At 41.8% G+C, this 27,573-nt stretch overlaps 1 protein-coding gene across 2 annotated transcripts in view; it reads right to left on the reverse strand.

Moving 5' to 3' along the window:
* The window catches only part of COL8A2 (collagen type VIII alpha 2 chain), a 384,151-nt gene that overhangs the window by 191,726 nt on the left and 164,852 nt on the right, over nucleotides 1-27,573 (reverse strand). Inside the window, exon 1 of one of the 2 annotated variants that reach the window (XM_073562840.1) lies at nucleotides 17,617-17,727. The exons of the other annotated variant lie outside the window; for it this stretch is intronic. The gene's annotated coding sequence lies outside the window, so the exon portion shown is untranslated. Of the gene's footprint in view, nucleotides 1-17,616; nucleotides 17,728-27,573 lie in introns of those variants that run through there. 2 annotated transcript variants of the gene reach the window in all.

Consider the following 27,573-nt stretch of genomic DNA (forward strand, 5'->3'; position numbering starts at 1 on the left):
CGTTGTACCCTTGGACTGCAGGGCAGCTTGAACTTGTTTGGATGTTAGTGGAGGTTCTTTATCCAACATCCGCACAATCTTGCGTTGAAATCTCTTGTCAATTTTTCTTTTCCGGCCACATCTAGGGAGGTTAGCCACAGTGCCATGGGCTTTAAACTTCTTGATGACACTGTGCACGGTAGACACAGGAACATTCAGGTCTTTGGAGATGGACTTGTAGCCTTGAAATTGCTCATGCTTCCTCACAATTTGGTTTCTCAAGTCCTCAGACAGTTCTTTGGTCTTCTTTCTTTTCTCCATGCTCAATGTAGTACACACAAGGACCCAGGACAGAGGTTGAGTCAACTTTAATCCATGTTAACTGGCTGCAAGTGTGATTTAGTTATTGCCAACACCTGTTAGGTGCCACAGGTAAGTTACAGGTGCTGTTAATTACATAAATTAGAGAAGCATCACATGATTTTTCAAACAGTGCCAATACTTTTGTCCACCCTCTTTGTTATGTTTGGTGTGGAATTATATCCAATTTGGCAAATAGGACAAATTAGGACAATTCTTTTTGTGTTTTTTCATTTAAGACAAATTAAATGAAGATAATAATACCAAAGAATTTGTGTTTGCAATCATTTTCAGGAAGAAACTGAGTATTATCTGACAAAATTGCAGGGGTGTCAATACTTTTGGCCATGACTGTAAATTACCTCTTTCAGGCTTGGGGGTGGATGTTGCCTGGAAGAAAACTCTACCTCTGAGATCATTTTACATGACGGGGTAGTTACCAGTGTGAGAAAAGTAACCAAGGCTGCTTTCACACATCTGGTGGTTTTGTTCCGGCGGCTTCCGGTGGAAAGCCGTACCACCGGATCAGGCCTGCAGCGATGACACCGGATGCAGATGCGGCGCCTGATCCGGCTTGGAAAGCATTTCAAGGAGCCACACCAGGGACGAGAGAGGCGGCAGTATGCGGGGGAGAGAGAGAGAGATACGCTCGCGCGCCGGGCACTTGTGGGTTAAACCTCACAGTGTCCACGCATGCGCTGTAGAAAAAGCCGTTCCGGCGCTGCAAACAAAGTTTCCGGCTTAAAACGGAGGCGCCGCATCTCCTTCCGACACGATGCGGCGATCATTAAATTCTATGTGCCAAAACCGGATTTAATTCCGGATCCGGTTTTCACACTTTTCGCCGCATCGTGCTGGATTCAAAAAGCCGGATGTGTGAAAGCAACCTAACACAGAACAGGAGAAATGAAATCTGTCTTCTTGCCAACACATTTTCTGCAGTTCTCTTAACTCTGTTGTATTGTAACAATATTGCATCTCTGTCTGCACGTGAGATGGAAGCTAAGAGGAACCTGTAGATGTGTCAGGTATAATCACACACAGCTCTGCAGTGAGATCAGAGAACGGCCATTACACATCACATTGGTAACGATTACACATCACACCGGTAACACTGGTAATCATTACACATCACACTGGTAACACTGATAACCATTACACATCACACTGGTAGCTCCTCCTTCATGTATAATAAGCTCTGGAGGCAGAGTTATCTTCCAGGCAGTGTTCTCCCCAGAGCCTGGAAGAGGCATTTATATAAAGTGATAAAGATGATTTCTCACCAACAACACATCTGATATGAGGCACACAGGGAGGACTGTTCTCAGCAGTCTATAACCTGTATGGCCATATTAATAGTTTAGATATGTCAAATGTGGTGACAGATTCCCTTTAAGATATAACTAAATCTGTGATTTATCCATAGTATAAAGCTACACCTCTTTCTGCATTGTTAGACAACTTAACCAAGCAATTAATATAAACTAAGCCATAGTGCGCAGCTTTTTTTCTCCCAAAACGTTTTCATACATAAACTCCAACTGTATCTATGTCGCCATCTGTTGTGCTCAGCTCTTGTTCTTAGCATAAGCATTTGCAGTCTCTGATGTTTCTTAAATATTCTGGCGAAGTGTTCACCAGGAGTATGAGGAAATCATAACTCTGCTCTTGTGTTGTTAGCCAACATAGAAGAAGGTCATTATTGCAGACATAGATCACCTGTGTGCCAAATTGTTAGCAGTGTCCCGTAAGGTGAGATGCTATTCTGAGCGTTCCTTGATACTAGCTCTGCTCAGCAGGTGCACTGACTGCCCAGAGGGCCCTTGTGTGCCAAGCCTTAGGGGCTTTATAATCTTTTTCCTGTTATGAGAAATGATTCCATAGGTTTGGTCTGAGCCTTTTTCCTTTCCAGCTGTTCTGCTGGCTCCATAAAGCTTATAATTGTCCTTCTTCCATTGTGGCAATATTGAAAATGTTTTTTACTTTTTACACTAAGCAGTCTTTATATTGCCTTATATGGGGCACGAACCGAGGTGGAGCCCACCCGAACAGACTATCTATGAATTTTGTGCATGAATAAAGACTTTGTGAGTCTTACGCATAAAATACATTAATTTTTCCCCTTGTTTTAATTGGCCAGAAATGTATTTTCATGTAATACGTTTGGAAAACTAGCAGATTCTGATTTACTTACTGTCTGCTTGTTCCTAAAAATTCAATAATGCTACTTTTTGTCAATGATTTGTTAATTAGCAAGAATGTGAAATGGGATCTGCCTCGGCATAAATCTATGCTGGTGGCCCTCTGGCAGCATGTTGGGCACATAAAAAGTATTAGTCTGGTGTTCCCTTTCACACATCATACTCCTTGGCAATGGCATCAACCTACAGATGTAGACTTTCTTAAAATGGCAAAGATATCCCGATGCAGAAAAGTATACCTCAAGACCGAAATCAATGCCTTTTGTTACATCAATACTTCACTTTCTGTGCTATGATGTCTTTCTTATGTGTTAGTTTAAATGACTACATCTGCATGGAGCTTAGTGGTAGCAATAGCAGAAGCATATTGCTGCATAGAACCCCCCAGAAAAGCTACACATGATTAAGTGCAATAAGGCACCTTGCTAATGAAAGTATCATCAGTATATATTTAACTATTCATTATATAAACTAGCACTTTTTTAGTCTATAGAAATTATACAGTTCAATAATAACACATACAGTATGGTACAGTACTGGTTTGTTATTAGAGAGGTTGTCCACTACTTTATCATTGATGACCTATCCTATGTTTAGGATAGGTCATCAATGTTTGATCGGCCGGGGTCTGACACCCAACACCACCGCCGATTAGCTGTTATCGGTGACGGCGTCCAATCAGAAATACTTAATTGCAGAGCTAGCTGTCTACTTGTAGTGGTCGGGGCTTGGTACTGCACATCCATCTCCTATTCCAATCAATAAGAGGTGAATGTGTAGTACCCTGCGGTAATCACTACAAGTAGACGGCTAGCTCCGCAAGTAACTACTTCCGGTTGGCCTCCTACACTAATAACGGCTGATCAGCGGAGGTGCCAGGTATTGGACCCCAGCCAATCAGACATTGATGATCTATCCTAAGGATGGGTCATCAATGTAAAAAGTAGTGGTCAACCTCTTAAAGCTCAATGACCGCATTCGCACTGGAGCCCACATTCTTCATGAGCCCAAAAAAATATGAAAAACAATTTTCATGTAGAATTGACATTTACATTACAATCTAAAGACTTTATCAGTCAAAATGGGAAAATGGATCTGCGGACTGACAGACCACAACTTGTTCTTTCTCTTTGTTGACTTGAGGCAAAACAATTATATTCCTCACAAAATGAACAAAGTGAACTGAATGAACTATATGAACAAAGTGGAAGGAATCCATCATGCAATCCATTATTTCTTTAACATTTGGAAGTAGCTTATTTATTCCAATAAAATGTTCACATAGACAGATAAATAACGTGATAGACAAACCTACGCGTCTCGAACTTCAGCTATTTTTACTCATGGTATAAATCTAATAGTGAAAAGGCAAGCTATAAGTGCAATGGGCAATTACAAAACTACAAACTTTACCTTATAGACATTTATCTTATAGACATGTCACATGATTGAATGCAAAAACACGTATGGAGTATTTTGTATGTCTAGAGTATTATATAAAAAAATGATACTTATTATTAATGGGAAAATCAACAATTATTGTAACAAGTCATATTATCACAGATTACTATATAATACCTTGAAAACTATTTTCAATAGAAAAGCAGTAGTTCATTTTTATGGTTTATAACAGAGGACATTCTGGTATCTAAAGGCAGGATCCAGAACGCCTATCTGGCTCGGACTTGTTTAGCCTAAATCCCACCATTGATTAATTTGTTCACCTGTTCAAAAAAGGAAAAATTATCTCAATTTATATTATAGAATCATAGAATCATAGAATCATAGAATCGTAGAGTTGGAAGGGACCTCCTGGGCCATCTGGTCCAACCCCCTGCTCAAAGCAGGATTCGCTAAATCATCCCAGTCAGATGTCTGTCCAGCCTCTGTTTGAAGACTTCCATTGAAGGAGAACTCACCACTTCTCGTGGCAGCCTGTTCCACTCATTGATCACTCTAACTGTCAAAAAGTTTTTTCTAATATCTAATCTGTGTCTCCTCCCATTCAGTTTCATCCCATTGCTTCTAGTCTTTCCTTGTGCAAATGAGAATAAAGTTGATCCTTCTACAATGTGACAGCCCTTTAGATATTTGTAGACAGCAATTAAGTCTCCTCTCAGTCTTCTCTTTTGCAAACTAAACATTCCCAAATCCTGCAACCTTTCCTCATAAGACAGGGTTTGCAGACCGGTCACCATTCTGGTCGCTCTTTTCTGAACTTGCTCCAGTTTGTTGATGTCTTTTTTAAAATGTGGTGCCCAAAACTGGACACAATATTCCAGATGAGGTCTGACCAAAGAGGAGTAGAGGGAAATAATGACTTCACGTGATCTAGACTGTATGCTTCTGTTAATACATCCTAGAACTGCATTTGCCTTTTTTGCTGCTGCATCACACTGTTGACTCATATTCAGTCTGTGATCTATTAGTATACCCAAGTCTTTTTCACATGTGCTGTCACTTAGCCCTATTCCTCCCATTCTATATATGCTTTTTTCATTTTTATTGCCCAGATGTAGTACTTTGCATTTCTCCCTGTTAAAAACCATTCTGTTAGTTACTGCCCACTTCTCCAGTTTATTTAAATCTTTTTGAATCCTCTCTCTCTCTTCTCTAGTATTAGCTATCCCTCCTAGCTTTGTGTCATCAGCAAATTTAATCAGTTTACCCTCAATTCCTTCATCTAAATCGTTGATAAAGATGTTGAACAATACAGGGCCCAGGACAGAGCCCTGTGGTACCCCACTTGAGACATTCTTCCAACTGGATGTGCAGCCATTTACGACCACTCTTTGGGTCCGATCACTAAGCCAGCTATGAATCCACCTAACAGTTGCCTTGTCCATTCCATACTTAGTCATTTTTTCAATAAGGATTGTATGAGAGACTTTGTCAAATGCTTTGCTGAAGTCAAGATATACTATATCTACAGCATTTCCTTGATCCACCCAATCAGTGATACCGTCATAGAAGGAAATTAAGTTAGTCTGACATGACTTATTAGTTACAAACCCATGCTGACTCTGTTTGATCACTTCATTCTTATCCAGGTATTGACTTACATGTTGTTTAATAATTTGTTCAAAGATCTTTCCTGGTATAGAAGTCAGACTCACCGGCCTATAGTTGCCTGGGTCCACCTTCTTCCCCTTTTTGAAGATAGGAACAACATTTGCTCTTCTCCAGTCTTCTGGCACTTCTCCTGTTCTCCAAGAATTTTCAAAGATTATGGAGAGTGGTTCAGAAATTTCTTCTGCTATCTCCTTCAGTACTCTGGGGTGTAATTCATCTGGACCTGGAGACTTGAATTCATTTAGGTTAGCTAAGTGTTTCCTCACTATCTTTCTGTTTATAGATATCCTGGATTCTTCTATTCCCTTAATAGGACAGTGAATAACAGTTGGTGTTACATTTCCTTTCTGAGAGAAAACAGATGCAAAATAGGAATTTAAAAGTTCAGCCTTCTCAACATCCTGTCTTACCATTTCATCATTTTCATCCTGTAAAAATCCTATAGCATCTTTGACTTTTCTTTTACTTTTGACATATCCCCAAAATCCTTTATTATTGCTTTTGACATCTCTTGCAAGCCTCAATTCATTTTCAGCTTTAGCTAATCTGATTTGTGCCCTGCAGATTCTGAAGACAGCATTATATTCTTCTTTAGATATGCCTCCCTCTTTCCATTTTATAAACATTTTTTTCTTCCTTTTTAGCATGTGCTTAAGTTCTGTGTTCACCCATCCTGGTTTCCTTAAATGCTTCCTATTCTTCCCTCTTTTCGGAATTGTTAACAACTGTGCTTTGAGAATTTCATTTTTCAAGATTTCCCATCCTTCCTGGACATTTTTGTCTTTAAGGATATCCAGCCATTGGATCCCTCCAATTATCTTTCTGAATCCCTTAAAATCTGCCTTTCTGAAATCTAACCTTGACGTCTGAGTCTTCACAGGTCTTCCGCCTCTAGTTATCCAAAATTCTAAAATAGCATGGTCGCTACCTCCTAGGGTTCCAGCCACTTTTACCTCCTCAACCATTTCCTCCCTGTTTATAAGGATTAGATCCAAGGTAGCAGTTCCCCTTGTTTTCTCCCTTACCTTTTGGAAGATAAAGTTGTCAGCAAGAGAGGATAAGAATTTCCTTGACCTGTTAGTTTTGCCTGAGAGAGATTCCAAACAAATGTCTGGATAGTTGAAATCTCCCATGACAACTATGTCATATTTTTTGGAGAACTTGGCCATTTGATGCATAAAGAGTTCATCCATATCTTCAGCTTGCACAGGCGGCCTGTAGTAAATGCCTACAATGGTGTCCTTTCCATTGTTCTGTCCTTGTATTCTTACCCAAACAGTTTCCACAGAACTCCCAGTCTCTGAAGCTTCAATCTCTGTGCAGATATACGCGTTTCTAACATACAATGCGACACCTCCTCCTCGTTTATCAAGTCTGTTTCTTGCAAATAAGTTGTATCCTTCTAGTCTTGTATTCCAATCATGTGTATCGTCCCACCAAGTTTCAGTGATTCCAATGACATCATATTTCGTTTCCTGTGTTAGTAGTTCCAATTCTCCTTGTTTGTTGCCCATGCTTTGTGCATTAGTATAGAAACATTTTAGTTTGTGATTGGTTTCTCTTTCTCCAATATTTTTATTAATTAGATTCTTTCGTCTTTGTTCTTCCTTTCCACTTCTATTAGCAGAGTTCTCAATAGCATTTGTCAGGTGTATGGCTTTTTCTGGTCTTTTGCTTCCCTTCCCATGTAGTTCTAGTTTAAAGCTCTCCTTACAAGTGTAGCAAAGCGACTTCTAAATACATGCTTTCCAGTCTTCGTAAGGTGCACCCCATCTCTAGCAAGTAGTCCATCGTATAAGTAGTTCACTCCGTGATCCAGAAATCCAAATCGTTGCTGACGGCACCATCGACGTAGCCAGTTGTTCACCTGCAGAATCTTATTCCACCTCCTTGTTCCATGGCCATCCACTGGAAGGATAGAAGAGAAGACCACCTGCGCTCCCAGTTCTTTCACTTTCTTGCCTAAGTCTTCAAAGTCTCTGCAGATGGTTTCCAGGTCGTTTCTTGCGGTGTCATTTGTCCCCACATGTAGTAGCAGGAATGGGTAGTCATCTGCAGGTCTGAAGAGTCCTGATATCCTGTCAGACACATCTTTAATTTAATTATTAATTATTATTAATTAAATTAAATTAAATTAATTAAATTTAATAATTAAATTAATTTAATTTAATTATTTAATTATTAATATTTATTATGTTTCTCAATAAAAATGTTTTGCTGCTCCTGATATTTTTCATCCCTTCTTATTGATGTTATTATTGTGTTCAGAAATGAACCTTTATTTTCTGTATGTGCAGCCTACTTAAAAATGTCACAACAAATCCAGTGTATTCTATATACTACATGATGGCTATCCCAATTTATAACAAAGGATTTGATTTAGAAGGATTGCTGTTTATCACTAGTGAAAAAAAGATCTGTTCTTTTTTTGGCCCATGTACACATATTGCATTTACAGACGCAACCCTGTTTTTGTTTGAAAAACATTCGGAGATAAATCATTCCTCAATATTCGCAGTGTACGTGGAACAAATTGAATACCTTGTTGTAATATATAAGACAAAATGTCTTGAATAAGACTGAATATTTGTGAACATTTCTCTTTATTTTTAATTATCCAAAAAACTAAAATGTGCTAAAAAACACTTTTTTAAGCTTTTTTATTTTTTTACGTAGCAGTTCATGTTGTGCGTTATTTTTTACTATAATTTTTGCATTGCAAAGTGAGATTTCTGAGTAAGCTCTTTTCTTATTGTATATTTTAGTTCTTCTGTTTGAGATAAATAGTCATGAGTTCAGTTTCAGTCTCTTTTTCAGGCAAACAAATTTGCTTTTCAGTATGACTTTAATTGCATATCATGAAGTCTATGGACATCTACAACCGTGTTTCCATATTAATGCCTCAGCATCCCATAAGCAAAGCATCACAGAAGCTAAGCATCATGAAAACGGCAGTTATACATGGCATGGAATTAACATTCATCTTCTCTTCTATATTCACACAGGTAATGAACTGAGCCACCCTGCATGTATTTACTACATTCACTGCTAGCAAGCAGCCTGAATCGTATAGCTTCCTACCTCTGCTGACTATTTCTCTGCTGCAATATATCCAAATGGTAATATACTGAGCCACCCTGCATGTATTTACTCCATTCACTGCTAGCAAGCAGCCTGAATGGTATAGCTTCCTACCTCTGCTGACTATATTTCTCTGCTGCAATATATCCAAATGGTAAAACTTTGTAGTTCTGCTGCTTTACCATTTTGCCACATATTTTAATGTACTTGCTAAAGCTTTGGAATAACTCATTTGTTGCACTGTATGTAATACTTACTGCTTTAGATCCATGACTGGGGCCTGTGTAGATGTTATCAGGTGGAAGGTGCTATAGCACATTAACACCGCCTGGTCTAGTGCCTTTGATCATCTAACCATCCCTTGGTGTGCTGGCCCCAGCTGCCAAATTATACCCAACCAGCTCCCACAATCCCTCTCTCCTGACCCTGTAGTGTGGCCTATATATGTAGTAGTTGCTAAGGGGAAGCACGCAGTGTAGGGTACAGCACACAAGCATCCCATAAGCAAAGTATCACAGAAGCTAAGCATCATGAAAACGGCAGTTATACATGGCAGTTAGTCAGGGCAGGAGTCAGGTAACCGACACTTTGCTCTCCCCCTCAACCATGTGCTTTATTTTTATCCTCCTGTGTTCCTTTGCCATCCATATTCACCACCCTATCCCCCCTCCTTCATGACTCTTACACATCAGCCCCTCTATACTACCCTCTCCCATGTACAGCTCCCATGCACTCCTCACCTTCCTGAGAAACCTCAGCCCATCTTGCCCAAACACATCGCAGAAAAAAACTACCTACAATTCCAACAACTATTTGCTCTTTATCTTCCTACTCCTACTGATTTCAGGTGACATCTCCCCCAACCCTGGTCCCCCATCCCCCAACCTCAACCCCTACCTAACCTCATATCGAAACCATAATAATCTCATTAATATTACTTGCACTCCCTCATCTCAATCTTTTAATTGTGCCCTCTGGAATCCAAGGTCTGCTTGTAACAAGCTTCCTTTCCTACACAACTACTTTCTGAACAACTCTCTTAATCTGTTGGCCCTCACTGAAACCTGGATTCAGGATTCTGACACTGTCTCTCCTGCTGCCATTTCCTACGGTGGCTTACAATTCTCCCAGTCCCTGAGATCCACAAACAGACATGGTGGTGGAGTCGGCATACTCCTGTCCCCACAATGCACTTTCCAGGTCATCCCCCCCAGTTCCATCACTCTTATTCCCTTCTTTTGAGGTCCACACCATCAGGCTCTTTCATCCCCTCTCCCTCAGGGTAGCGGTCATATACCGGCCCCCAGGCTCACCCACCCACTTCCTTGACCACTTTTCAGCCTGGCTGCCGCCCTTCATGTCCTCAGAACTTCCAACCCTTATCCTGGGAGACTTCAACATCCCCATTAACAGCCCTAATTCCACATCTGCATCCCAGCTCCTATCACTAACCACCTCTCTAGGCCTCTCACAGCTTTCAACCTCTGAGACACACAAGGACGGTAACACCCTTGATCTGGTCTTTGTCCGGCTCTGCTCAATCTCCCACCTAAATAACTCACCGTTTCTACTCTCTGACCACAACATTCTCTCCTTCACGCTCACAAATCCTCGCCCACCCCAGCTCACTCCTACCTACCACACAGTCAGAAATCTACAAGCCATTAACCCTCAGACACTTTCAGACTCCCTACACTCATCACTGTCCCCAATCTCCTGTTCTTCCTGTCCTAATCTGGCTGTTCATCACTACAATGTCACTCTTAGAAGCACCCTTGACCAAGTAGCTCCCCTCACCCTCAGAACCACCAAGCACAGAGTAAAACAGCCTTGGCTCACATCGCAAACTAAACTTCTCCAGCGATGCTCTAGGAGTGCTGAACGCCTATGGAGAAAAACCCGCACACCAGAAGACTTCATCCACTTCAAATTTATGTTAAGAACCTATAATGCTGCCCTTCACCTCGCCAAACTGACCTACTTCACCACCCTGATCTCCTCACTAGCCAACAACCCCAAGAAACTTTTTGACACTTTTCACTCCCTCCTCAGGCCAAAAGCACAAGCCCCTATCACAGACATTTGTGCTGATGACCTGGCCTCCCACTTTACAGAAAAAATAGATAACATCCGTCAGGAAATCTGCTCCCAACCATCAAGTGCTGTGACTCCCATCCCTTCCTGCATCTCCCCTGGCTCACTTTCACATTTGATCCCATCACAGAAGAAGAAGTCTCCAGACTCCTCTCTTCTTTTCGTCCGACTACATGCACTACCATCCCATTCCCTCACATCTCCCCCAGTCTCTCTCTCCAGTCGTCACAACCCACCTAACTACAATCTTTAATCTCTCCCTCTCCTCAGGCATTTTCCCATCCTCCTTCAAACACGCCATTGTTACTCCATTACTAAAGAAACCCGCTCTCAACCTATCCTGCACAAACAACTACAGACCAGTCTCCAATCTCCCCTTCATCTCTAAACTTTTGGAGCGCCATGTCTACTCCCGCCTTACCCGTTACCTCTCCACTCACTCCCTTCTAGACCCTTCACAGTATGACTTCTGCCCCCTGCATTCGACTGAAACTGCACTCATCAAAGTGACCAATGACCTTCTGAAAGCAAAACGTAATGGTCACCACTCTCTGCTCATTCTTCTTGACCTATCTGCAGCTTTCTATACTGTTGACCACCATCTCCTACTCTCTAGGCTCCAGTCACTAGGCATTAAAGAAGAGAAAAAAAAAAGAAAAAAAAGCCAGCTCACCTGAAGGCATGTGTAGTGGATAGCCCGGACCACGTGCAGTCTTCACGCAGTAACCAAGGAAAAAGAAAAAAGGTCCAGCTTTGCAAATTCAAGTGCAATTTATTGTTAAAAACAAGTCCAAAACAGAGCAAAAAATGGTGTGTTCACATGAGTAACAAGTAGTAGATTACGCGTTTCGAACAATAGCTTGTTCTTTCTCGAGAAAGAACAAGCTATTGTTCAAAACGCGTAATCTACTACTTGTTACTCATGTGAACACACCATTTTTTGCTCTGTTTTGGACTTGTTTTTAACAATAAATTGGACTTGAATTTGCAAAGCTGGACCTTTTTTCTTTTTACTAGGCATTAAGGACACTGCTCTCTCCTGGTTCTCTTCCTATCTCTCTGACCGCTCCTTCAGTGTTTTGTTCTCTGGCTCCACTTCATCTCCTCTTCCTCTTGCTGTCGGGGTACCTCAGGACTCAGTCCTTGGCCCCCTTCTCTTCTCTCTCTACACAGCCCCAATTGGACAGACCATCAGCAGATTTGGCTTTCAGTACCATCTTTATGCTGATGACACACAACTATACACGTCATTCCCCGACCTTACCCCCTCTGTACTACAGAACGCCAGTGACTCTCTGTCCACAGTCTCCAATATCATGTCCACTCTCTATCTGAAACTCAACCTCTCCAAAACTGAACTACTTCTGCTCCCGCCGTCTACTAACCTCCCTAAATCTGACATTTCCCTCTCCGTGTGTGGCACCACAATAACACCCCGGCAGCAGGTGTGCTGTCTGGGTGTTATGTTTGACACCAATCTCTCCTTCACATCCCATATACAATCTCTTGCCCGCTCTAAAGAACATCTCTAGAATCCGCCCTTTTCTCACCATGGAAACGACAAAAACCCTCACTGTAGCATTGATCCACTCCCGGCTGGATTACTGCAACGCTCTATTAATTGGCCTCCCCGTCACTCGACTATCCCCTCTCCAGTCCATACTTAATGCAGCAGCCACGGTTGTCTATCTGGCTAATCGGTACTCGGACGTGTCCGCTCTTCGTTAGTCATTACACTGGCTGCCCATTCATTATAGGATCCAATTCAAATTACTTGTTCTCACCCACAAAGCTCTCCACAGTGCGGCACCCCCCTACATCTCCTCCCTCAATTCTGTCTATCGGCCTAGCCAATCGCTGCGCTCCGCAAACGACTTTCGACTAACCGCTGCACTAATCCGTACCTCCCACTCCCGACTCCAAGACTTCTCTCGTGCTGCTCCTATCCTCTGGAATGCTCTACCCCAAGAAATTAGGACTAACCACAATTTGCACAGTTTTAGGCGCTCCCTCAAAACACATTTGCTCAGAGCGGCCTATCACGTTCACTAATCAAAGTCATTCTATGTGTAAGGGTGCGTGTGTAGCCCATTCACTATCTCCATCCATCTTTCACTCCCTCAAGATGGCTGGACCATCATTATAAATACACCATTGTAAATACACCCCTGTACTCTGTATCTCCCCCACCTCATTGTGGATTGTAAGCTCTCACGAGCAGGGTCATCTTATTTCGTCTTATTTTGCTTTATTGTATTGTTAATGTTGTTACTTATGACTTGTGTTTTGAAACTGTTAAACTGTAAAGCGCTGCGGAATATGTTGGCGCTATATAAATAAAGATTATTATTATTATTATTAATGCCTATGGTTTTCGAATGGCATAATAGGAAAAAGAAAGCACTACCGGAAATTTACGCACCACAAAAGTATACAAAGTAAAAAACAACAATTTTATTGGCACACAAATACAATAAAAAACACTTAAAAACCATGATACTGTGTCCACAAAGAGTAAATGACTCAATAATGACTCCAATACATGAAAGTAAACAATAATGACCCAAAATGACCCCTCTCCTATTGGCTTATGAGGCTAAAACAATATCCATATGAATATCATATCCCCAATAAGGACCTAAGAAACCTGATGAAATAAACAACCCCAAAAGAAAAGAGCAAAGATGACAATAAGATAATAGTAGTGACCTGAATCACCAGTCTAATAGCTGGTAATCAGCAAAACCTTAATAAGGAGCTCAAACATATGGAGAAACCTCCCGTGAAAACCCTAATATCAGCATATTACCCAGGGAGAGTCAGGAACCAAATGCTCCCATGGATCAGGAATCTAAGTGGACAGCCAAAGTGGCCCCACGCATATCGCCCCCGCAAGTGGGGCTGCGTCAGGGGAAGTGAGACACATTTTGGCCAAACAACATTAAATACAATTGAGACAGATATTTAATAATCCACCAGTGTGGAGCATGCCAGAAACCCGGAACAAGGATACCTCGGGATAAACTGTGCATGACTGCTGTAGTCAAGGTGGGCAGGACAACAAGCCCATGTAATGTAATATGGTTTTAGAATGGCATGTAACAAAAGTTCCTCTTTAAACCATCCAAGTAGAGATGTCAAGTACAATAGGCTTTATTCTATAACTGTAGTTAATACTGTGAAACTGTTTTCTAAAATTAAATGGGTTTTCCCACTAACAAAAGTTTATTTTAATCAATAGATCTTGGAATAATAATAAGTTCCACAATTGGATGTGTTTAAAATAAAATGTTCCTGTGCTGAGATAATCTTATAAATATGTCCCTGCTGTGTACTGTGTAATGGCTGTGTCTTACCATGCAGGAACATGGTCGGATTATATCACAGCTCCTGAGCAGGGGAGGAAGCAAAAGAGAGGATACAGACAGGACAGCACGGGATCACAGCTGATTCTTTTTGTAAAACATTTCTCTGCCTGTTTGTTAGGCTATCCCTGCATGTGTTTCGGCTGTCAAACAGCCGCAAGACCTGCAGCCACGGCGACTTGAAAATGCTATTAGAGTATGCCAAAGACACTATATTAGCACTCGAGCACACTCGCTCATCACTAGTGCTAATGTAATTTAGGATTAGTGTTAAAGTTGCTTTGTGATAATGTTAACATTGCTTATATTCTGCTAACATTTCCTGAAACCACACAACATTTTAATTCCATGTGGCCCTACCAGGTTATTATTCGATTTTTCCCATTCTTTTGGTTCAGCATGTCCTTTTGAGGTGTACAGAGACAGGAGTAATACCAATAGATGTACGAGATTTATAGAAGCTTATTCCTGGATTATAAGAAGGTTGTTTATGTTCCACACACTTATTTCTATAAGTCTGAAAAATCAAATTGTAAATCTGGCTTGTGGTATCCAAATTAGTCAGAACAAGTCAGGCTTTGATTTCCCACAGAATAGTCCTGCCTTGGATCTTGTGATCACATTCAGGGGGCATGACGTCTTCATCATCAGGGCTCAGCAATGGAGGCAATGTTCACTGTTCTTAGTCAAGCACACTGATGAAGATGGGTGTACGCTCCACTTATTTATCTGAACGTTGCGCTCATGCCTGAGAGGTGCAAAGCCTTGATGGTATTGTTGAGTGTGGTGTTTGAGGTGTTGAAAAATCCTAGGCAGGACAAGTCTTGGAAAATCAACACCGCTAGCGTAGTCCTGGCTAATTTGCATACCACAAGATTTATAACTTAATTTTTGAGACTTAAGGGCCTTTAATACATAGCTACAGTATATCGCTAGCGATATCGCTAGCGCAGCACCGATTTTGAGACGCAACAGCGATATCGCTAGCGATCTCACTACATGTGACACTTACCTCTGACCTGCCCCCCCGCTGGATATCGCTGATCGCACGAGAACGTCCTGGGCCGTTTTTTCTCGCTGGAGACATGCTGGCGCCAATGAGCGACGCATGAACGGAGGCGGAAGACGTCATCATCGCTGCTGTCTGACAGGTAAGTAACGACCACCGAGCATCACTGCGTCGCTGGTGAGATCTGCCTGTTTGGCAGCTCACTAGCGACCATTTAGTGATGCACCAGCGATCCTGACCGGGTCGTATTGCTGTCGGGATCACTGGTGCATCGCTAAATGTAACAGGACCTTTAGAAGTAAATGTTCAGCATATAAAGGACATTCTTCTAGTTCAAGAATAGGTTTAAATAAATTTATGCTAGTGGTTTAGAAGTGGCTGGGGAGAAAAATAATCTTATAATATTATACGTTTGTCCACAATCTGTTGTATTAAACATTTATGTGTGGGACTAAAGATGTACGATATTTCCCTAAAATTAGCCATTAATGTATCATCAGTACAGTTGTGACCTCTGAGACCTCCCTTTTCTCAATTTTACAAATAAAACCACTGTCTAGAGTTCAATACAAAGATAAGTATCCTTGCATCTGAGACACTTGTGGTAATCTAAATCTGGGCAGAGATAAGCAGCCTTGTCCCCAAGGAGGAGCAACAGAACGATGAAGACATTGAACAGGTGAGTATAAAAGCCGGGACAAAACTCTGACATGCCAAGGCGGTGAGACTAGGCCGTCAAAGTGGAACAGTTACACTAAATCCAGGATGGATGGGAGCTGTGAGTGTAGGCTAAGTGCTCAGATGTTGTGTACACCTAGACTTAAATGGAGCTTTGCAGTACCAGTCTAAGCTACAGCATAAGAGCAATGCACGTGGAAGAACTGTGCTTCGCATTTCTTTGCATGATCTGTGAGGTAAAAAAAAACAACACATTTGAAAGGTAGACTCACCAAGACCCTGACTAATGCACTAGCAGGATGCAGCAGACCTCCATTGATAAAGGCTGGGGCAGCACAGGTGCAAACCACTGATGAAAACAGCAAGTAACCCAAAGTGGTCTGGCTGCCTAGTGGAAAAATGCACACAAATAGGGCTTGCATACGACATCAGTCACACAGAAAAGTGTGGCGCAAAGTGAATGAACAGCCTATTAATGACGCCCATAGTATTAGCAGGCGGGCTGCGCAGCACTATATATATGCATCACACAGAAAAACCAAGCCAACATAAAGAGGTCCGGCTGCATCCTGCAAGAATGATAAAAAGTGCAAAAAGATAAAGATATGGGGTATTAGTTACTATTTTGGCCAACGCAGATAGGCTCGCAACCCAACGTTGAGGGACCCCAAATTTTGCGAGTCCCTAACACTAAATCTGAATAGCGCTCATAAGGAAAAAATTCCCAAAAATTCAAAAAAACTCATTTGAAAGGTAGACTCACCAAGAATGAGCCACTAGGCAGCCAGACCACTTTGGGTTACTGGCTGTTTTCATCAGTGGGTTGCACCTGTGCTGCCCCAGCCTTTATCAATGGAGGTCTACTGCACCCTGCTAGTGCATCAGTCAGGGTCTTGGTGAGTCTATCTTTGCACGATCTGTGAGGTCCCTACTTCAAAACTAAGACAAACTGGTCTACAACTCCTGCTCCCCCAATTATGTGCTCTAACCAGACGTAATATCCTTTACATTGCAATAAAACAAAATTATCATACTGGATGCTTCTCCCTCAAACTGACCACAACAACCGCATGCACTCTAGTAAGGTCTTCTGGTGTTAGGTTGCTAAATGAAAAAGTTGTTTTATGCTTTTTTATTTTTATTTTTTCCCTAAGAGTTTAGTTACTTTGTATGAGCCGTGTAATCTAAACGTTAATTATCCTCAGGCTACGCACACTACACAGGGAAATAGAAGAGTTGTCATACAATAGGTGTCAGGTTAGCCACACAGGAAAGCCTTTCATACTGACAACATCCCTAGCAGAGGTGACTTGAATATGCTGTCTGCATAGTTGGAATTTCTGCATGCTGTAAGCTCAGCCTGGAATCTACAGTGACTGGAAGCCTTGGGTCAAGCAAAGTATTAAACTGGAGTCTGTGTCCTTGGTGACCTTATAGAACGGTGATCCTTACCAACTCATGGCACATGCGATTAGTAAGGGAATGCAAGTCATTTGACCACCCGGAGATCTGAACAGTATTAACACTGCTACTTTCATAGAAACTTTCTAAACACACCTTATTGCACTAGAAATTTCCATACCTAAAATAAAGCAGCAAAATATATTCCAGAGTTAGAATAACATGTATATTTAAGTAGGATCATTTTGATTTGACTTTGGAGTTGAAGTTTTTTTTTTTTTTTTTTTTAGAGATTTCAAACTGTACCTCCTATTTAAAGGGAATAAGCAGCATAATGTAGAGAAAGATACCCTGATTCTAGCAATATATCACTTACTTTACTGGTTGAAGCAGAGTTTCCTCTGCTGTAGATATAGTATTGCTTAGACTGGTTTCACACTAGCGTTGTGTAGCACTGCGGATGGCAATTTACTTCCTTCTTTCTTCCTCTGTTAAGCCCCGCCCACTGCCACACCTCTTCCTTCAGTTCCGCCTACGTCTGCATGCATGCTACGTACCCTATCTTTAACATTGGGTACGCAGGTCATGTGTATGTAAGCTGACGCATTCCGCATGAGTCATTTTGACATTGCGCTGAGCTGCGTACCCAATGTTAAAGATAGGGTATGCAGGACGCATGAAGACGTAGGCGGAGCAGAAGGAAGAGGTGCGGCAGTGGGTGGGGCTTAACGGAGGAAGAAAGAGGGAAGTAGGCTGCCATCCACAGCCCTGCCGAATGCTAGTGTGAAACTAGCCTTAGAAAGCTGACGATGCTCGCACCAAAGCTTTCTATGTACATTGCATATTGACAGTAAACTGCTAAACAGTGTTAGAGGAGTGGTTGGACTAGGAGACACTGGGAAGCAAATCCAGCAGAGATAATCTCCTGCAGATAAAACAGTGATGTAATTGAAAAAGCGCACAGCCTAGTAAGTGACACATCACTGAAATCAGCGACTCAGCTCCTACCTCATGGTGCTGTCAGATTACTAGAAAAAAAAACTGCTGATTGATTCCCTTTAATTAGAAATGTAAAATTAGCCATTAACCTTCAAGACTCTTCTTTGTGTATACAGAGAATAAATCCCCTGTATTTTTTAAAGTCCCCGAAATTCTTCCTTAACAGAGTATAGAGTTTAGTTTGTCTAATATTGATCTGAATACTTTAAAAGATATAGACACTTTGAAGGGGGAGAGTAGGGAAAGGGCTTTTTTTGTATTTTGAGTTAAAATTTATTTTTGCAATTGAGTTTCATTTAAAATTTTGAACCATATGACTTTTATACCGTATTTGTTTCCCTAAGCATTGATGGCTGCAGTTAACTCAGAATCCATTAGCAAGCGCTTTCACAGCATAATGCAGCCCTCAGAGACACAGTTTAGTGCAGACCCCCACACACAGTATAGTGGAGCCCCCACACACAGTACAATGCAGCGCTCCACACAATATACTGCAGGCCTGTCACACACATAATAATGCAGCCTCCCACACACAGTATAATGCAGCCCCCCCACACACATAGTTTAGTGCAGCCCCCCACACAGTATATTGCAGTTCCCCCACTCATAGTGTAGTGCAGACACACACACTATAATGTATACACTTATATACACACACAATATAATGCACACATACACACAATACTTACCACTCCCCCACTGCTATGGCTTCTGCAGCGTGTCTTATCAGCTCCACTGCTGGCACAGCGTGGCGCACGATGAAGTGACGTCATCGCGCGACCGCTGAGTCACAAGCAGAGGAGGAGTGATGGGAGAGAGTGCATCATCTGACGCTCTTTCCTCCATCACTGCTTTCAACTGTATCGGCATCTATGCTGCCAATAAGTTGAATGTGTGTTGCAGGGGGACAGTGCCAGGCCCCTCTTATGGGCCCCATAGTGACGACGTGGCATGCCACTGGCTGGTGGCCACTGGAGGAGTGGGGGCCCTAGGCAGTGGCCTAGTCTCCCTGCCCTTAACGCCAGTCTTGCACGGCTCCCTACCCGACCTCTGAGGCATCCTTAGTGAAGTCTCGTGAGATCAAGACCAGCTGCTTACACAGGGAGAGCTTCAGCTCTTGGAATGCCATCTCCGCTTCAGGAGACCACTTGGCGATCAACATCTTTGTACCCTTAAGAAGGTCGGTTAGGCTTGGGGCTATCATGGCGAAATTCGGGATAATTTTGGATTACCTCTACCTTACTTGCAGCTTTATTTAGCCACCTCCGATGATGTAGACAAGTATTTTGCTTCCTCCAGTATGGTCTTCTGGTGTTAGGTTGCTAAATGATAAAGTTGTTTTATGCTTTTTTATTTTAATTTTTTCACTAAGGCAGTTGTGGCGAACCTATGGCACGTGGGCAAGAGAGAGCATGCAGAACCCACCCTGTGGGCACGCAACGTCAGCCCTTACTTCAGCTGGATCTGCATCTTCGGACACACATCCAGATGAAGTATATTGCAGCGCACAAACTTGCCAAGTCTATGAGCAGCATGACAAGTTAAAGAGGGATTATTGGTCATTTCAATTATTACCATTATAACTTAAACCTTAAATAAACACATAACTGCTTGTAACTTGGGTAAAATTGGCCACAGCAGGCTTTTATAACATTACAGACAAACTTGGGGCACCCTCAACCCTGGCACCCCAAACATTATAAACAATGTAAACATTATATAAAAATAAATAACATTAATAACCTGATAGGTCTGATCTAGAGGAATTAACCACAACCTTCCTATTTTTCCCTGGCCACACCACACCAGTCCAGAGAATGAGGTATTAATAACCCTTAATTAATACCCCTAATTTTGCAGGACCTACTCGCGCAAGTTACCTTGGCCTATCACAGAAGCCACAATACCCTTCCGAGTGCCTTCCGACCCAAGGCTATCACTACTTGACCAGCCTCTAACTCTCTAACCCAGACCTATCCACTATATTTTTTTTAGCCGGAAACCATAAGAAAACAGAAGGAAGGTGGATGGGCAACTGGATCCAGTAATCAAGAGAAGGTAGAAATTCTCACCTATCCCTTAAATAACAACACCACAATCCTGCCTCCAAATTCCCACCCACCAATCATACCCCCTGCACTTACATCATCAAAACTTCCCTCCCATCCTTATTTTTCACCGGTTAACCCCTTCACTCCCACTCTCTAAATTGTCATGAGGCCTGTGCCCCCTATGGGCTCCCCAGCCTTTCTATACATGCTGCTGGCCAATCAGAGGCCAGCAGCTGACGTCAGCGTACATGTGACTGGGCACATGGCAGTGACATGATGTGCACCCGTCGCTTGGACACTAAAGTCACCTTCTGACTTCAGAAGATGATGCGGCACAGAAGAAGGAAGATGACTAGGAATGCTTATTGTGCTTTTTTCTATGCATGGAACAATGTGTGGAGCAACAGCGGCATCGGCATGGTGGGGAACATATACCAGGATGGGGGAATATGCATGGATGGAGGTCATATACAAGGATGGGGGGCATATACATGAAATGGGGGAGCATATACAAGGATGGATGAGCATATACATGGATGGAGGTATATAGAAGGATGGAGGAGCATATACATGGATTGAGGGAGCATATATGTGGTTTGGGGAAGCATATATATAAAGTTGGGAAGCATATGCAAGGATGGGGAGCATATACAAGGATGAGGAGCATATACAAGAATGGGGGCATATACAAGGATGGTGAGCAAATACAAGGTTGGGGTGCATATACATGAAATGGGGGCATATTCAAGGATGGGGAGCATATACAAGGATGGGGGAGCATATACATGGATTGGGGAGCATATACAAGATTGGGTGCATATACAAGGATGGGGGAGCACATACAAGGATGAGGGGAGCATATACCATGATGGGGGATCATATACCAGGATAGTAGGTATATTCCTTTATATCTGTAGTCTGGTACCCCTGCTTCTGTCTGTGGCTGCTCTCTGTTGCCCCCCTCTGCTCTCTGCTGCCCCTGCTTGCTCTCTGTATAAGTTGTTTTTTTCTAAACTAAAACCTCATTATTCATGTTAAATTGCTTTGTTGGCACTTTGCCATAAATAAGTGGGTTTGGGGTTGCAGTTTGGGCACTCAGTCTCTAACAGGTTTGCCATCAGTGGTGTAAGGTGTTTCTGTGAAGTCTGTGCTAGGAAGCTTCTTCTCACATGGTTTAGTATTGCTGGAAGCTCAGTCCCTTAGAGTTAATAGTTTCTCATTATTTCAAGGTCATAGGCCTAGGAGGCATCTTTGGGTTCAAGACAGCATGATTTGGGATGCCTCCTTTTATGGCTAGACACATTTCACAGTCACTGTAGATCCCTTGCTCGGTAGCGATATTCATATCACATATACATTAAATAGCCTTCTGTCCCACATTCCATACATGGAAGAGTGCCCATCTGACAAGCAATAAGAGTTTAGATTACTTTAAGTTAATGAAATACTTTGCTAAGTTCCTAATTATCACTAGTGATCTGAAATGATTTATTTTGTCTTATAGCACAAATTTCCCCACATATTAGGTTTTGTTTTCTCTTTTCTTTGGTTTAAGTAAGACTAAATATTTTCCAGTTCTTTTTTTCTTCATAGGTCAAAGTTTCAACCTTCAGCAAAGAAACAAATTTTGCACAATGGGCAATACTGTGGTTTCAAAAAGTCCTATCTCACTTTTATATATTCACTAGCTGAAGAGCCCGGCACTGCCCGGGCATAGTGACTAACTACGGTTAGTTATAACAAATTGTAAATATTATATATATACAGTGGGGCAAAAAAGTATTTAGTCAGTCAGCAATAGTGCAAGTTCCACCACTTAAAAAGATGAGAGGCATCTGTAATTTACATCATAGGTAGACCTCAACTATGGGAGACAAACTGAGAAAAAAAAATCCAGAAAATCACATTGTCTGTTTTTTTTTCATTTTATTTGCATATTATGGTGGAAAATAAGTATTTGGTCAGAAACAAAATTTCATCTCAATACTTTGTGATATATCCTTTGTTGGCAATGACAGAGGTCAAACGTTTTCTGTAAGTCTTCACAAGGTTGCCACACACTGTTGTTGGTATGTTGGCCCATTCCTCCATGCAGATCTGCTCTAGAGCAGTGATGTTTTTGGCTTTTCGCTGGTCAACACGGACTTTCAACTCCCTCCAAAGGTTTTCTATAGGGTTGAGATCTGGAGACTGGCTAGGCCACTCCAGGACCTTGAAATGCTTCTTACGAAGCCACTCCTTCGTTGCCCTGGCGGTGTGCTTTGGATCATTGTCATGTTGAAAGACCCAGCCACGTTTCATCATCAATGCCCTTGCTGATGGAAGGAGGTTTGCACTCAAAATCTCACGATACATGGCCCCATTCATTCTTTCATGTACCCGGATCAGTCGTCCTGGCCCCTTTGCAGAGAAACAGCCCCAAAGCATGATGTTTCCACCACCATGCTTTACAGTAGGTATGGTGTTTGATGGATGCAACTCAGTATTCTTTTTCCTCCAAACACGACAAGTTGTGTTTCTACCAAACAGTTCCAGTTTGGTTTCATCAGACCATAGGACATTCTCCCAAAACTCCTCTGGATCATCCAAATGCTCTCTAGCAAACTTCAGACGGGCTCGGACATGTACAGGCTTAAGCAGTGGGACACGTCTGGCACTGCAGGATCTGAGTCCATGGTGGTGTAGTGTGTTACTTATGGTAGGCCTTGTTACATTGGTCCCAGCTCTCTGCAGTTCATTCACTAGGTCCCCCCGCGTGGTTCTGGGATTTTTGCTCACCGTTCTTGTGATCATTCTGACCCCACGGGGTGGGATTTTGCGTGGAGCACCAGATCGAGGGAGATTATCAGTGGTCTTGTATGTCTTCCATTTTCTAATTATTGCTCCCACAGTTGATTTCTTCACTCCAAGCTGGTTGGCTATTGCAGATTCAGTCTTCCCAGCCTGGTGCAGGGCTACAATTTTGTTTCTGGTGTCCTTTGACAGCTCTTTGGTCTTCACCATAGTGGAGTTTGGAGTCAGACTGTTTGAGGGTGTGCACAGGTGTCTTTTTATACTGATAACAAGTTTAAACAGGTGCCATTACTACAGATAATGAGTGGAGGAAAGAGGAGACTCTTAAAGAAGAAGTTACAGGTCTGTGAGAGCCAGAAATCTTGATTGCTTGTTTCTGACCAAATACTTATTTTCCACCATAATATGCAAATAAAATGAAAAAAAAACAGACAATGTGATTTTCTGGATTTTTTTTTCTCAGTTTGTCTCCCATAGTTGAGGTCTACCTATGATGTAAATTACAGATGCCTCTCATCTTTTTAAGTGGTGGAACTTGCACTATTGCTGACTGACTAAATACTTTTTTGCCCCACTGTATATATATATATATATATATAAAGCTGACTGTAGAGCCCCGCCCACTCCGCATAGCAACATTCACAATAATATCTCACATCATCCCGTCAGCCAGAGCTACCGGACTACTACCCTTATATCCCACATCATCCTGTCAGCCAGAGCCACCGGACTACTACTCCTAATATTCCACATCGTCCCATCAGCCAGAGCCACTGGACTACTACTCCAAAGCGCAGAGTGTATTTGCCCTAAATTCCATACCAATGATCCCTTTAAGAGACCCAGGGGTCAGAACCACAGAGCTGAGTGGAGCGGTCCTAACTTCCATACCGGAGATCCCTTTAAGAGAGGCATGGGGTCAAAACCAAAGCCCTGGATGGATTTGCTCTGGCTTCCATACCAATGATCCCTTTAAGAGGGAAGATGTGCCTATGGGATGGAGGATGTGTGATGGGGATATGGGCAGGGAGGGGGGGATTCATTTCTGTCATGTGCTCTCTGCTCCTTTCTGGGGGCAGACAATGGCTGGGAGCTTATGTTCCCGGGGATGCTAGATTTCTCTTGCCATGTTAGTGTCTGCTGAGGTGTTGTCAAGTGGGAAAACTTGCTCATAGCAACCAGTCACAGATCAGCTTCTTTTAACCAGCTCTGGTGAAATGAGAGATGCTTAATGATTGGTTGCAAGGAAAACTGTTGCTCATAGCAACCAATCATAGCTCAGCTTCTTTTGAACAGCTCTGTTGAAATGAAAGATGCTTCGTTATTGGTTGGTGATACACACACACATTCAGTTTTATATATAGAGATATAGTTAAATTGCAACAAAGAACAACATGATACTGATATCAAGTGCATATCTTCTGCACATCACATATGTCCAGAAAGAGGGGCTTAGGCTACTTTCACACTTGCTTTTTTTTGCAGTGTGTTTTTCTAGCAAAAAAAGCATTGAAAAAACGCAAACGCATACAAATGCTGCGTTTTTTTCAAGCATTTTTATGAGCATGCATGAAAAAACGTAGCATTTTTATGCGTTTGTATGCGTTTTTAGTGCGTTTTTACCGCGTTTGCGGTTTTTTACAACATTAGGTGGCCCCTCACACTAACCCAAACCATGACTTTACTAACCCTAACCTTAACCCTGACCCTAACCCTGACCCTAACCCTATCCCTTAACCAAACCATACCCTGATCCTAACCCTAACCCTGACCCTAACCCTAACCCTTAACCAAACCATACTAACCCTAACCCTAACCCTTAACCAAACCCTACTAACCCTAACCCAAACCCTAACCCTAACCCTAAACCCTAGCTAACCCTAACCCTAAACCCCCTTAACTAACCCTAACTTTAACCCAAACCCCTAAGTTCCATTGTCTAACTAATGGTAAAAAAAAATGCATGCGCAAAAAAACGCATACATAAGCATGCCAATGCGCACATATGCGCACCCATAGACTTATAATGGGTGTCTTGCTGTAAAAAAAACGCATTGCACGCGCATGCGTTTTTTTGAGGCAAGTCGGACGCCCAAAAAATGCAACAGGATGCATTTTGTGCGCCCGAGCGCATACCGCAAAAAAACGCATACAAACGCATGTGTATGCGCACATAAGCGCATCCCATGCAAAATATAGGAAAAAAAACGCATGCGTTTTTTAGCGCTAAAATCCAGCGCAAAAAAACGCAAGTGTGAAACCAGCCTTAGACAATAAGTAATCATCAACTAGCAAACAAAAACATAATTCTTTGATGACTTGCACCTTACAAAGGATTAAGATGTGAAACTAACTTTTCATTTAGTTTAGATTAAGGTTTTGTTCAGTACTAAGCTTGAGATTTGGGATGTTTAATATCATGCCCTAGTGAATTTTGGAAATGTTCAGGCTTGGTTGCTTTGTACATAATAGAAAGTTATTTTCTGGTTCAGTGGTTTCTAGATCTTTGATAGTGTGAGTTGATTCTTCATGAGATCCTTGTAGTAGAATCAAAACTATTTAGGCTGGCTGTGTAGGCATTTATTCTGCCTGGCAATCCATTACTGGCCTATTTCCAATAGTAGAGGGGTTAATAAAGAGCCAGGAAAGGTAACCACGGTATGAAATAAACATCTGCAAAAACAGAGCAGTAGACAAACCACATGGAGGTCTCAACAGCCACAAAAATGCACCGGGCCCCGTTTTTGTTCCCTACATCAACTCAAGCAGTACAGCAGACTTTTACACAAGTAGTAAGTCAACGCACTATGATTTCACGACAGAGAGACAGAAAGCGAACAATTAGAAATGAAGGCTTAATAAATGAAAAATATGTGATAAATGCAGAATATAAGTCATTTTCTGCCCAGAAACACTGATATATATTCATTGCATACATACTATACACAGCAGCTTATTCTAAAGTCTTCTAAAAACACAGCAAAAGGGGTACAGTGACCTCACACATTGTTGACTTATTGATAAAATTATCTATAAATGTATATCAGATGTGAGTCCAACTTCTCTGATGACTTGCACCTTTTTTGAGAAAAATGGTCTCTCCACCCTTGACTTGCAGTAGCTGTTAATGGAGAGGTGATCGCACTTGCGTGGCTCTGTTCATTCACTTCTACGGGAGTTACAAAACTAGCAAACATGCATGTGTGATGATTGCCTCTCCATTCAAGATGCTACAAGTGCTCAAGTTACTGTAGGTGTGGGTCTCAGAGATAGGAACACTTCTGGTGTTCTGATGAGTAATATTTATGGCATATCCCAATGAATACAGAGAACAGTTGTCTTACTTGAAACCCTTGAAAAAAGTCTAGTTATATACAAAAAAAGTAAATAAAAAAATAGCATTCTCATCTGTATACATACATTGCTGGTAGGACTATATTATACTTACACAGCAAACATACTAGTGTATATTTTATTCTATAGTTATACAAACCATGGACATTGAAACGACATAAATCACTTGATGACACAAAAAGATTTTACAGTTTACAAACCATACTGGTCACTTTTCCCCTCTTCACTGACTCATTTGGTAAAAAAAAATCATTTTTTTTAGCTATATTTCAACTTTCATGCAGTCTTTTGACTTAGGAAATCCTGAGGACCAGCACACTTTTTAAAATACTTTTGGCAGCAAATGTTCTAACATTTCCACCTCTACAATGATTAACATCTACTGTAATTTCGCAAGCACCATTGACAGATTTGTTATTTTCACAACTGAGATAACATTGCACCACATGGGTACTATGTTATGCTGAAATCTCTTCAATTGCTTGCTCCCAATCTAGTTATTTTTCTCGGTTTCAGCTGTTTACATGGCACATTCCTTTGGTCACTTTGCCAGTACTCAAAACTATTGCTGACTCCATCTTCACCAATAATTTATCTGTCTATATCCTAAATGTTATCAAAATTTTTTACCATGTAAATTATAACTGGCAAATAAAAAATCATATCAACTAGCCATACAAATGAATTACTTAGGTGTTCCTTGGTGAGATCTGTAATATGGACATGGATAGTATGTACATATTGTGAGGTAGCGCTGTCATTCAGTTAGGGGATCCTCGCTAGGCAGCGAACAAAACACATCCGGCACAGATTTTCCATAAACTCATAACAGTCCATGCGGTTTATTTAGCAGCATAAACCCACAGAAGCAACACAAAGTTCATATACAGCATAGCGTCCATTATAGCTTCACTCTGGCTATCCTTATATCACACAGGTCAAGCAAATGTCCATTACACAGGCTCTTCAGCCTCAGTGTTATCTCACCCACGTCAGGGTCACTCATGGTTCCTTCACCATCATACGGCAGACGTCCATTCCCTCCAGGGAATTACCAGGCACGTGCAGCCATTAACACAGCATTCACTTGCTGTCATAAGGCAGCCCCACCTCACTCAGACGGGACCTTCCACACT

This window comes from Dendrobates tinctorius, unplaced genomic scaffold (assembly GCF_039654945.1).
Source record: "Dendrobates tinctorius isolate UK_male_01 unplaced genomic scaffold, ASM3965494v1 ptg000015l, whole genome shotgun sequence".
NCBI classification, from domain to species: Eukaryota; Metazoa; Chordata; class Amphibia; order Anura; family Dendrobatidae; genus Dendrobates; species Dendrobates tinctorius.